The 14,407-nt window shown below is 33.5% G+C and overlaps 1 long non-coding RNA gene across 6 annotated transcripts in view; it reads left to right on the forward strand.

The window, feature by feature from the left end:
* LOC103007431 (uncharacterized) overlaps window positions 1-14,407 on the forward strand; it is a 205,896-nt gene that overhangs the window by 140,589 nt on the left and 50,900 nt on the right. For 4 of the 6 annotated variants that reach the window (XR_009005270.1, XR_009005267.1, XR_009005269.1 and 1 more), the window contains exon 4: window positions 13,632-13,726. The exons of 1 other annotated variant lie outside the window; for it this stretch is intronic. This is a non-coding gene — a long non-coding RNA (uncharacterized LOC103007431). Of the gene's footprint in view, window positions 1-13,631; window positions 13,739-14,407 lie in introns of all 6 variants that reach the window. One more of the 6 variants, XR_009005268.1, reaches the window with a different exon arrangement.

Consider the following 14,407-nt stretch of genomic DNA (forward strand, 5'->3'; position numbering starts at 1 on the left):
TCTGGTACATAGCCCTCTGCCTTTTCATCTTGTCTATCTTTCTGTGTATGTGGTTTTTGTTCCACAGGCTGCAGAATTGTAGTTCTTCTTGCTTCTGCTGTCTGCCCTCTGATGGATCTCAGCTTGGATTTTAAATTCCAGAAGCTTGGGCCATTCTTTCTATGTGAGGGTCTCTTAGAATTTACCTCTTACTGAGTTGTATGTTTCATGATTTAACTAGTAATTGGCTTAACTGCACTATTATTTTAATTTTATATCTTTTTCTGTGCCCATCTCTTAATTGTGAATGTGTCCTTGACTTAATATTCTGTAAGACAAAATACTCTAGCTACCCTGTTTAAAAATAGCTTTATTGAGGTATAATTTACATACCATACAATTCTCCCATTTGAAGCATACAATTCACTGGTTTTTAGTATATTCACAGAGTCATGAATCCATCACCACAATCAGTTTTAGAACATTTACATTACCCCCAAATTAACCTGTACTCCTTAACTGTCATTCCCTAACTGCCCCACATCCTCCATTCCAAGGCAACTATGAATCTACTTTCTGTTTCTATAGATGTGTCTATTCTGGATATTTCATATAAATGGAATCACACAATATATGATTATTTTTGTGTCTGGTTTCTTTCATTTAGCACAAAACTTCTTCCCAGGTTCATTTACGTTGTAGCAGATATCAGTACTTCATTTCTTTTACTGTAGAGAAATATTCCACTGCATGTACATACCACATTTTATTTATCCATTCATTAGTTGATGGATGGGCATTTGAGTTGTGTCCACTTTTTGGCTCTTTGGAATACTGCTACTGTGAACATTTGTGTATGTTTTTGTGTGTCCACATGACTTCATTTCTCTTGGTGCATACCTAGGAGTGGAATTGCTAGATCATATCATAGCTGTACATTTAACTGAGAAACTACTAGAATGTTTTCCAAAGCAGCTATACCATTTTACTTTTCCACAACCAATGTATAAGGGTCCTGATTTCTCCACATCCTTGTCAATACTTGTTATTATGTGCCTTTGTGATCATAGCCATCTTAATGGGTGTCAAGCAGTATCTCATTGTGGTTTTGATTTTCATCTTTTTTTAAACATAACTTCCTAAAAGTACTTATTAAAAGAAGTTCAAAATGTCTACAAAGGGTATATGGCAACTAACCATTAGAAACTGAAGGAAAAAATTGCACGATGGAAAATGCAACCATGTTTTCAAAACCTACCTTTTAAAATCTAGAATGAAAAACATGTAGTAGAAAATTTATATTTAAAGTATACTCAAACTTAAAGGAAAAAATCTTACAGGATAATCTGTGTGATAATGATGATGATTCTCTGAATGAACAATATGCTAAGCATTCACTAGTCTGTATAAGACCCTTTGCCAGAAAGAATACAAGAGACACTGTCAAGTGAATTGTGATAAGTAATTCCAAGCAAACTTTAGCCTATTTCTAAAGACCTTGGTCAATGTTTTGAACACCCATAATACTCTCGCAAATCAGCAGTATTATGATGTTCATTATTCCTATTATGTCTTCCTAATGCATGTAGGACAGTGTATGTATAATGTACTTGTGGTAAATGTAAGATAGATTAATTGCAAAACTGAGAGCTGGATATAGCAGATGACCCCTTGGCCAGGGAGCATTTGAAGTGAAAGACAAGAAAGAATCATGAAGGAATGGGCTTTGAGTAATAGGAAGGTATCCAACATGCAGCATTTGACCCAACCATAGTGTTTTCATTTCTTCTCCCAAAACCCTACAGGCTTATAATGAGTGCCTATATATCCTGATTTGCTTGTGCAGCCCTGGGTTATGCTTATTATCCTGGTGTCATCATTAATATCTTTCCTTTCCACTCTCAAAAGTCATCTGGAAAAATATTAAATTACATTTTCATCCTATTTATAAAAGACCTCCTATTGCAGTGAGAAATATGTGAAGAAGATACAGTGCCTGAGGAAAGGAAAATGTCAGGAATTAGGCAGGTCTTCAAATGAGGACTCTGTTTTAGATGGATAGACTAAAGAACTAAGGAGAAAAAAACCTAAACTGATGCCTTATTCTGAATGGTGTCAGATTTCCCTTGAATGGGCTTTCTTTGTGTGCCTATGACTCCATCCCAGGTATGCTCGGAAACAGAGGTATATCCACCTGAGAGATCGTGTGGAGGTGGTACATCGGAGCACAAGCATCCTGATGGGACCACTGGATTCTGTATTTTGAAACCTATTTCCAAGCTCTATTTGACAGAAGTGAAGCAATTGTTAAAATCTATCTCTATCAAGATCTTTCTCAAAACTATAGTGGACCTGGATATACAGGTAGTTCCTTGGATTGGGCTCTAAAGAATTGGGGTGGCTGAAGCAGCAACTGACCTTGTTCTTTCCTCCTCAGGCTACTTTAGGAGGTAATTAATTAGGAGGGGGCGCTGGTGGGCAGGACATGGATTTTTTCTTCTCCCACATCAGTGGGAATTAGAACTAATCCAAGATCCTCAGGCCTGGTTTGTTATCATGGTTAGTGGCAGGTTCTTGGTTGTAATTTTCAACAACTTCCAAGATTTACTCTAAAAAATTATAGTTGTGGGCCATGAATCAAGTAGAGAATTTACTTTTTTAGAGCTTTGCTGTCTGCTGCTTAGATAATTAGCGAGATCCTATTATATGTCACACATTTAGTCACCTGGTATATAAGCTGGAAATAATTGTTGCACATATTTTAACTTCACTTTGAATTACTTTCATGAATTGCATTTGCTAATTTGCTAGATGATTAGAGAGTATGTGTCTAGCAAAGAAGTTATTCCTAAAGGAAAACAAGCACATTAAGAATCCCATCTCTCACTTTCAGAATTTTCACATATGTAAAATTAAACAGATTCCCCCTATATATTTGACTTTGGATTTAGTAAAAATATCACCTTTTAGGAGTAATAAGAATAAAGTAGGGGGAAAAATGACTAGTCTCTCAGTCAATGATTTTAAAACCATGAGCCATGTGTCCTGCATGAATGGACGGTTGCTATTGCTACTCCCTCTGGTATGACATGGGCACACTCTTCAATGAGATTTTTCACTAAAGGACCAAGATTTTCAAATATATACTAAGTTTTTAGCTGTTATTAAAAAAAAAAAAACTTCAGAGATTTAATGGTGGAAAAACTCTTCTGCTTATATATTAGGGAGTTGTTATCTGAATTTGAGACTTTGAAAATGGACTTCTATCACCCTGGTCGTGTGTCCTGGAAAATGGCAAATACTATGCTTTTATGGAAAATTGTATGTGCATTCTAAATTTTAAAATTGCCTTATGACCCATTTGTGGTTAACAATAAAACAATGAGAATAAATGGAGCATCTTACTTTCTCAGAGTTAATATTCTGCACTGGTTGTTACTGTTGTCTCTGTAAAAGTGTGTATGCTTCAATATCTCATTCAGTTTTGGATGCCTGAGGATTGGAGAAGCTCACCATAATAGAGACAAAGCAAGAAGAAGGAACATGTTCATACTGGTTCATACTGTATTATTCTGATTTCTTCTGTCACTTGCAAATGAATATCATCTAAATGGGTCTAAAGCTTCCGCCAATGTAGGGTTAAAAAAGGCACAGAACACAAATTCAACAGCATAGATGGCAAATAGAGCATAAAACTTAATTCTGAGATAAACAGAAAAGTGAAATAGAAAGAGTCACATTTTCCATGTCTTCTGATCAAATAATGGAAAGAGAAGGGGTCATCAAATAAGATCTTGGAAACAGAAGATGCTGAGTGTGAACTATTTTGAAATCCTATCCAAACCCCAATATACATGTACAGAGAACAAGTATCTGTGTGTTCTATTAAATGGTTGTGTGGTTTCAGGATTTGCTCCAGTTGCTGCAGTCAACAGTTCTGAGTTCTATCCTCATCCTGTGCCAAAAGGACATCTTTGTGGAGACTTGCAATGTGCCCTCAGCACGAGTCTCTGTCTTTAGTCCCCAAATCACTTTCAATGCCACGTATATCCTTAGGGCAGCACACCCCTTCTGAAAGCACTTTTCTCCAGCGCTTTTGTTATGTTATTACCATCAGTATCTTAGTTATGGTGGACTCTGGTTCTTTGGGAGACTCTAGTTTGACTCATGGAAAAATGCTGGGATATGGGTAGCGAAGAAAGCCACATTCTGAAACCCTAAATGGTCACGTGGTCTCAAATTAAAGTCAAACCTGGGTTTTCAGTGCTTTTAGTTTCTTCTAAGTTTAAAAGATGGAAGATATCAGGATAAAAGTTGACTATTATGATTGGAAATATTTTCTAATATGATTAATTTTGCTGTTGATTATTACTAAGTTCCTTAATTTGGTGTATATTTTTAAAAATATACTCACGTTTTATATAAACTTGTATGAGTCTAAAAACAATAACAACAAAATACCTGGATCTATTGTAATCTGCCTGATAACTTATTACCTTAAATGAGAAGGTAGACTATCCTTCCACCAGTACCTACTTCATAAATATTTAAGTCCCTTACTTGAAGATGAGCACTGCACTTAAATGCTATGAAGGATAAAACTATAAGTCCATTTGAATTTAATATTTAGAGGTGATCTAATAGAGAAATAACTTATGTCTTGGGCACAAATACAAACCAAACATGGCTTAATTCTTAATAATGAAAAAATGGGAGAATATTCATTGCGTTGGTTCTGTTTTGTTCAGCCTAATTGCCATAAATCTAAAAGTCATGACTATACTTATTTTAGTTCTTGAGCTATAGGTCGATATTGATGGGAAATGTCTAGTAGCAAAATGAGTTCATTTTATATATCATGCTTTTGTGAGAGCAAATCAAGCTTCTGTAATAATCATCAAATAATTCCAATTCTCTGTTGTTAAGAAGAAAGGAACAAAATAGCCTTAACTTAGTATTTCCTCTTTCATTATTTTTACTTAAGCCTACATGTGAGCATTTCCTTCTCCCAAACCTTTACATCAGCAGTTTCCCAACTTGCCTTGCCATATTGATTTTATACTTTCGTCATTAATCATATCTGTCAGATTTTTTTCCCAATGATGGACAACGTTGCAGATTGATTTCCATCTCCAAAGTGTTAAATTTCCTTCCTTTCCCAGGGTTCAGTTCACAGTGGCGTTCACTGAAAAGTGCTGTGTCAAAATTCTGGGCAAATTGATTGACCTTTTTGAATCTAAATTTTCTCATCTGTTAAGAAAAAAAAGAAAAAACCAAGAAGATCAAAACAGACTATATCTACACTCCCCATAGCTATAAGTAAGTATGTATAACATGTGACTAATGTAAATGAATATAACAAATCTCTCAGTAGGATTTACAATCCCACAAGTTTTTACCACTTGTGGAAGGTAGTCAATAATATAATTTAGTCAGTAGATGGCACTGTTTATTATAGTATTAGGATTAAGAAAGCGGTCACTGAATGTCAATTACCTCCCCTGATTAGGGTCCAGGTAGGAGAGGAGGAGGTTCTGTTCTTAGAGAAGAGAAGACATAGATTCTTTAAAGGTTAGAGTGACCTTGAGAAGGAATCTAGTCTGTCTTCCTGGCTCATTAGACCTTTACAAGGAAAATTCTATTTCAGATATTTTTCAAAGTGGTGGATATTTTTAACATACTTCATTTATCCCTTTCAAATTTGAAACACTCAAGAAATCTTCTATCCAAATTGCATGTTTTTTTTTTTTTTTCTTCATGTCTTTTTATTTGGTCCTGAGTAAAATTAGGAACAATTCTTCTCATTCTTTTCCTGTAAGATCCCTCCAGGCGTATAGGGAACACTATTATTTTATGCATGTACTTTTTCTTTCTTGGGGTCTTCAGTCTGAAAAACACATCAAATTTGGGGGAAACGACTATCCACAGTCTAATGTATGAATTCTAATATTACAGTACTATCTTGAATTATAACATACCATTATATAACATGTAAAATCTAGTATCTATAGAAGCATTTAGTTATAAAATAATCAAAACATGTAAGTGTTTGTAGGACACAACATTATATACATTGCATTTCCATTAGCTGTAACCAAATCAAATCTTTTGGAGAAATTTATAGATCAAAAACACAGATTATAATTCATAACTATCAGGTACAGAATGTTGCTTTCAACTACCATCTCTTAATCTTTCCCTCATTTTGCTATTTCTTCATGAATTTAAAAGTTTCTAAGTTAGAATAAATTAGTAATTAAAGTACCATATAAGTGAACACTATTAAATAAATATTCAGAATAGTTTTATTATAAGTTCAGAGGGTTAACCATCTTGGACAATAAAATATTACTTTTTTTCTTTAAAAATATCAAGGAAGTATCAGTGTACTTAACTTTTTATAATTCTTTTTCTCTCTACTGTATTTTAAGTCTCTTAAAGTCAGGGAATATGTTTCACTTATCCATGAATCCAAAGAACCTTGAAAGTACTAGCTTAATAAACATATACAGTGGTACATAATAAATATTGGTTGAATGAATACTTTCACCCAAGTTAATTCAATTGTTCAGGAGAATTATCAACTACACTGAAAGTATAGTTTCAGTAACTATTATGTCAACATTTGATTTCCCTCTGATAAGTCTACTTATCATTGTGTATTAAGAATTTTTAGTAGCTATCTTTGTGTTGTTAATAAAAAGGAAACACAAGGATAAAGAAAGACACTTAAAAATTAATCCTGTATAGAAATGTCATTAGATTAAATAATTATCTTTTATCATCTTCTGGTTATTATGAATATATTCATTATATCATATTATTCTGTACAAAATGCTTTTTTCAGACAAAATATTGTTTTACACATTTTCTTTGTGTTCTCTTACAATTATATGCTTACTTATTATTTTACATTATTTGGAAAACATTGAGGGTTTAATTTTTTCATTTGTTTCATTTTGTTTGGGGAATTTCATATTACTTGTACATTTTACTGTTTTGAAATTGTTTCTTAAATTTCACCAATAGTCATTAATTATAGGATTGTATATGCACTGTAATCTTTATTCTATACACTTCCTGAGATAATGTCACAAAGAACCCTCTGCAGGAAACCTAATATATCTGATTAATAAATGTACTTATTACTTAAAGAAATCACTTGGTATCCTGTGATATCATTTGGTATCCTATGAATATAGTTAAAATAAATAGACTTAGCCTCTTTGAGGAGATATACAGATGGCAACAAATATATGAAAATGTGTTCAATATCATTAGCATTAGCAAAATGCTAATGATACCATGATGAAGTGGCACCACACACCTATTAGAACAGTTAAAGTAAAAATAGTAAAAATAGTGACAATACAAAATTCAGGCGAGGATGCAGAGGAACTGGATCTCACACACATTACTGGTGAGAATGTAAAATGGTACAGCCACTCTGGAAAACAGTTTAGTTTTCTTAGAAAGTAAATATACACTTATCATACAACCCAGCACTTGCAGTCCTGCACATTTATTCCAATAGAAAGAAATGAACTATTTATAATACAACAACTTGGATGAATCTCAAGGGCATTATTCTGAGTGAAAAACAATGTCTAAACATCACATACTGTATGATTTCATTGATATAACATTCTTGAGATGACAAAATTATAGAGATGGGGAACAAATTAGTGGTTGTCAGAGATTACGGATGGTGGTAGGAGAGTGCTATAAAAGGGTAGTGAGAGGAAAGAGATCTTTGTAATGATGACATAGCTCTGTATTTTGATTATGTTGGTCATTACCCAAATCTACACATGTGATAAAATGTCATAGAACTATACACACACATTATACTAATGTCAATTTTTCTGTTTTTGATATAATGCTACAGTTATGTAAGATGTAACTATTGGAGAAATTGAGTGAAGAAGACATGGTACTTCTTTCTATTGTCTTCCCAACTTCCCAACGAATGTATAATTCTCAAGGTAAACAACTTTAAAAAGTCATTTGCCATCTTGATTTAAATTCCAGAACAGACAACATAGTATTTTTCCTTTCTTTCCTCAAAACTATTTTTAATTATTTTATACTTTAAAATGACTCTCTTCTGGTGGGTTTGTTTCAATACTTGCTAGATTAAGCTATCTTGGCAGTCTCTTCTGCTTTTGAAATAGTGGTAAAGATTAAGGGTATGTGGGAGAAATTTTGCTATTTCTCTACTCAACAGCAAGGATGGCTAATACACAGAGTATGCTGAAGTTCATTGGGAAAGAAACATGCTCATGTAGGAGTGCTTATTTCTAAGATAAAAATTTTAAATGTTTTCTCTACTAGCTGAAAGAGTGATGACTGTCCTTTTTTGGAAATACAGACCATTGCTTTTGATGATTGTAAGCAGGACACTATAAAACTAGAACTTCCTTCCCATTCCATGTTATATAGTCAAGTGTGAACAGAGAAAGAAACCATTAGGAATAAATCTTCCATTTATTCCCCCAATCAAATTATGTACAGTACAGTGAAATTCTTTGCATTTCTATTTGGCTCACAGATGTGTCTGGAAGGGAACTGACTTGCAGTTCAGGATGTCTAGCCATAAATTATTCTCTTCCTGATAGTGTGATACAAAGGATATGGATTTTAACTACTGATTCTACTGCTAAGGACCCTTGAAAAACACTATTCTGTCTGAAGAACTTTTGAAGTAAAAATATGAGATACTTATCTGTCACTCACAGATACATAGCTTAGGTCACAAGTTTGGAAAATGCTATCAATTGTATGCCATTAGATCTGCAATAATTTGTGATTATTCCTTACTATCATCCCTTAACTGGTTGAAGTTATTCCTGCAGTCACTCACAAAAACTAAAATAACATCATCTTCGGCCCAAATTATAATAAAATACTCACTTTATTAAATATATTTGTCCATGAATATTTGGCCTAAAACTATTTTTATATTTCTCTATAAACATATGTAAAATAACTTTATGAGCTAAAATATACTTTTAAAAAACTGTCTTACAAGCCTTTTGCAAAACCTGTTGATGCCTCTTTCTATATGTTGAAGCAATTCTCTATACTTTCACTCTTTTCTTCTTCACTTATTACTGAAGTCCAGAAGTGAGTGTGTATTTCAACAAATACTTCTTCCAGCTTCAGGTCTATTATATACTTTACATGATCCAAGGGTATGGTATTGTACTTGTACCTGTCTAGGTCTCGGTCTTTATTTCCATCATGTTCTACATTTCCTAGTGAGCTCCCTGAGGACAAAGCTCAGGACCACTGTCTATAGCCCTGAGTATGAAGTGACCTGCACGGTGGGTATTCAAGATGAATGTGGTAGTTATAATTCTGCACTTAGAAATTTAATTTATTTCAACTGAATACTTCTAAAGGAATTTAATCTATTTTAATTAAATTCCTTTAGAAGTATTAGTTCAATACATGAAAGGAGAAGCTGTGTAACGTGTAACAATACTCTACTAGAGACCAAAATGACCTAAGAAGCGTGGCCAGGAGACCAGAGTGGCTCAGCCTTCCTCACCTTGGCTCAGCCTTTCTTGCTGTAACTGCAATACAGCGTACACTGCAACAATCTGTGCTTCATCTCCACTCACCCTTGTAGACTAGAAAATAACTGGACTTAATCCTATGCCCGTATAAAATAGGAAATGTGTTTCTCAACTCTTTAGCCCATGTCTCCTTTCAATAGGTTGAAAAATCTCATCCCTTTCTTTGAAGTTAATTGAAATACCCAAATAAATTAAGATGACACACCCACACAAACTCTAAAGTCATTAAACTGCTAAATATGATGTTTCAAAGTTGTCCACAACCACTAGTCTTGACTCTCATATGCACGCATTGATGTAAAAGACTCTAAGCTCACATCTCCATAAACCAACCCTCACTGGCATCAATGACTGAGAATAGGTTTTGAGTTGGAGTGTTGGTTTGAAGTGCTGTTGCTTTGGTGTTTTTCAGAATATCTTAAAATGTGAATAGTGAATACACATGTGAATACTGTTATATGGCAAATGCCCCAGGGTTCCAAAAAAGAGGCAGAGTATGAAGTATAATAAAACCTGGATGGAAAAAAAAAAAAAAAAAAAACCTGGATGGTTTTTCAGTTCAGTCAATCAAAAAGGGGTCCGACTAGTCCTGCAGGTCATCAGTTTTCTCATTGCCCTCTTCTAGGCTATACCATGAAGCTCACAGGGTTTGCCAACATTCATTGACCAAAGAATTCAATAAAATACTCCTTATTATATTTGTTATATTATAATTATTATAATATATAATTATTATAATAATACTTTCTCTATTATAATTATACTTTATAATATACTTTATAATATACTTTCTCTATTATAATTATTATAATATATAATTATTTTAATAATTCTAAAATTTATATGGAACCAAAAAAGACCCTGAAGAGCCAAAGCACTTTTGAGAAAAAAGAATAAAGCTAGAGGTATAACACTCCATGACTTCATACTGTACTGCAAAACTACAGTAATCAAAACAGTATGGTACAGGTACAAAAACAGACACATAGATCAATGGTACATAATAGAGAGAACAGAAATAAAATCACTAACCTATGGTCAATTAATCTATGACAAAGGAGGCAAGGAAATATAAAGGAGAAAAGACAGTCTCTTCAATAAGTGGTGCTGGGAAAACTGGACAGCTACATGTAAAAAATGAAATTAGAACATTTTCTCACACCGTATACAAAAATAAACTCAAAATAGATTAAAGGCCTAAATGTAAGGCCTAAATGTAAGAACTTAAAATAGATTAAAGGCCTAAATGTAAAGGCCTAAATGTAATAGATTAAAGGCCTAAATGTAAGAAACCATAAATCTCCTAGAAGAAAACATAGGCAGAACACTCTTTGACATAAATTGTAGCAATATTTTTTTGACTCTGTCCACTAAAGCAAAAGAAACAAAAGCAAAACTATACAAATGGAACGTAATTAAACATGAAAGCTTTTGCACAGCAAAGGAAACCATCAACAAAATGAAAAGACAACCTACTGAATGGGAGAAAATATTTGCAATTCATATGACTGGTAAGGGGTTAATATCCAACATCTATAAATAGCTCATACAACCCAACATCAAAAACAAACAAACAACCCTATTAAAAAATGGGCAGAAGAACTGAATAGGCATTTTTCCAAAGAGGAAATGCAGTGGTCAACAGGTACATGAAAAGATGCTCAACAACGCTAATCATCAGGTAAATGCAAATCAAAACCACAATGAGATATCACCTCACACTGATTAGAATTGCTATAATCAAAAAGAACACGAATAACAAATGTTGGCAAGGATGTGGAGAAAAGGGGATCCTTGTACACTGGTGGTGGAAATATAAATTGGTACAAACACTATGGAAAACAATATGGAGTTTCCTTAAAAAATTAAAAATAGAATTGCCGTACAAATCCAGCAATTCCACTTCTGGGTATTTATCCAAAGACAATGAAAACACTATTTGAAAAGAGGTATACATCCCCATGTTCATTGTAGCATTATTTACAATAGCCAAGATATGGAAACTACCTGTGTCCATTGATGGATAAATGGATAAAAAAATTGTGGAACATATATACAATGGAATCTTATTCAGCCATAAAAAAGAATGAAATCATTCCTTTTGCAACAACATGGGTGAACTTTGAGAACATTATGTTAAGTGAAATAAGTCAGAAAGAGAAAGACAAATACTATATGATTTCTCTTGTATGTGGAATCTAAAAAAAAAACAAAAACAACAAAAGAAGCTCATAGATACAGAGAATAGATCATTGGTTGCAAGAAGCAGGGAGTAAGGGATGGGAGAAATAAGTGAACTGGGTTTTTTGTTTTTGGTTTTTGGTTTTTGGTTTTCAGCTTTGTGTTTTTTTAGTTTAAATAAATTAAATAAAAATTTAAAAGAAAAAAAATTTATATAATTTTCTGAGTTTTAGTACAACATGTTCCTCTTAAGAATGCAATGAGGTTGATATTTCCAAAAGCTCTTAAATTCTGAAATATAGGAAGAATGCTTTTTAGCATTGAAACCCAAAGGCCACCTAGACACAATGTGGTGAGCAGACAAATGATAATCTCTTAGGACAAATCTAAAATATGCTTTGCCCAACCATATTAATCTGTTGGAAGAGTCACGTGATCTGGCTACTTGAAGCAAAACCTACACTGTGTTATGCTACTTTTCTTAGGTGGAAGTCATGCCACATTGCAGGAAGGTGTGTTTAATGTTTCATTTCTAATTACACCCCTGAAAAAGTTATTCCATACATATCATGCAAGAATCTAACTGCAAAAGAAAAAGAATTCTGACTTAAAAAGGCTGGATAACATTTACCTGTTTAGGTATGCATTTCACCACACCCCATACCTTCTTATTTCCTCTTTCTTCTAATATAGAGCATGTGCTTTCATTTCCCATTTTTGACTTAAAATTTTATGACAATAATAATTCATTACATTTACTTAGAACAAGAAATTCATCTAATGACTCATGTATAAAGGGATGCTTACAAAATAAAAATCAGTGAGCATGTTGTACCATCCAAGTGTTTCCAGAGTTACTTAGACTTGTCCTAACTAATGCTGTAAACTTTGAAATAAAGCAGAATGCAGAACTTCTGTGGTTTGTGACCCCTTCCAAAATATGGCAGAATTTATAGTCATTGCATGTGAAAAAATATATCATTATCATTATCATTATAATTTTTTCTTGTAACTAAAATTCTGAATGAGCCCAAACATAGACTTGTGAGTTCATTTTTCTATAATAAAAGAAAAAATAAGAATTTTTAAAGGATTAAGTTGTATACAATTTCTGATTGTGTATCTTAGTGCTTAAAAGACTCTTGACTTTTAAAAGAAGGGTAAAAATGCTACTATCTACTATAGAAATTTTTCTTGACAACTTGGCTTTCGGGGCCTATCAATCTGAAGACAACTATTTATTTTGAATACTAACGAATCTGAATTTGGGATATATCTTACAATGAAGATATGTTAGCGCCCTATTGTAATTTAATTGGTAGTTTTTTTCATGTCTTACAACTGATGGTGTCTTAACTTTGGTGAAATATTGCAGTTGTTAAGATGGATGAATTGATCTGACTTATTAATCCCTTTACATTTATGTTTCTAGTAAACTTCCTTCACTTTCTGTCCTGTATCATCCTCTGGCCTCAGCCCATTGTACCTTACCTCTGGGCCACAATTCTCTTGCCTATAAAATAAAGGCGATGGAGCAAGTAGTTTCCAATGTCCCTACATTTTGAATGTGTTCTGATTTACTTCTTTACTGACTACCTAATATCTTTGTCTTTCCTGAAGAGGGCATCCACAAAGGCACAATGTATCCCTCCAGTTCCTTAACTGAACACAAAGAAAAGGTAGTAATACAAAATGTGATGGAGGTAGGTGGGAATAATTAAGGGGTAGGCTCTCACTTAAGTAAAATACAGCTTAGATCAGGAAACACAATATATTTGCTTACATTTAGGTCTGATAGTCTTAAAAGATAATCCCTTTACGTGATCCAGAATTCTGGGAAGATCTATGGGAATTTGTGAGGAAGTCAAAAACTATTCTTATTCTTTTTAGGTCAATGGAGAAAATATTAAAGAGCTAATGACCTTCTCTTGTTCCTTGGTTTCTTTGAGAAAGGACCTGAGGGTCACCACCAAGCAATGAAGGAGGTGAGGACTAGTGTAAGTGTCATTCTACACCACAGTCAGGTAATATGGAACTCGTCTTATAGACTGTTGCCGATTTGTGTTACTCAAGCCAGAAATTGGATTCTTCCCTCCTTGTTTGTAACTCCTCACATCAAATCAATTAAAAATCCTATAGATTCTAATTAACAAACATCTCCCAAAGCTTTCTACCTTTCCCCATCACCACCGTCACTACCTTGATTCACACTACATCATCTCTCATCTGGGTTATTACAACAACCTTCCAAAAGGTCTCCACGTATCTAATCTTGCTTCCTCTTGTTCATTACAATGAGGCTATTGTATCTGAAAGCTTTTTAAAGCATGAAACATATGTAAAGTACTTCCTGGAATAAAACCTCAAAGCCACCTAGATACAGTGTGGTGAGCAGAATTATGGACAAATCTCTAATGCCCTTTGGGTTTTATAAAGTTCAATGATTCTTTATTGCTTTTAGAAGAAAGTCCAGGGTTTTTTTTAACCTGGCTTCCAACATTTTTAATGTTACAACACATTAAAATCATAATATTTAAGTGGCTCACAGGGATACCTTGAAGTGGAGGGATTTGAAGAGTCTACATTGATACTGAACTTTTTAAAAAAATCATTACATTTTATCTAGGTCACATAATTACAATAAGAAAAATAAAATACAAAGTGTT

This window comes from Balaenoptera acutorostrata, chromosome 14, assembly GCF_949987535.1.
Source record: "Balaenoptera acutorostrata chromosome 14, mBalAcu1.1, whole genome shotgun sequence".
Taxonomy (NCBI): domain Eukaryota; kingdom Metazoa; phylum Chordata; class Mammalia; order Artiodactyla; family Balaenopteridae; genus Balaenoptera; species Balaenoptera acutorostrata.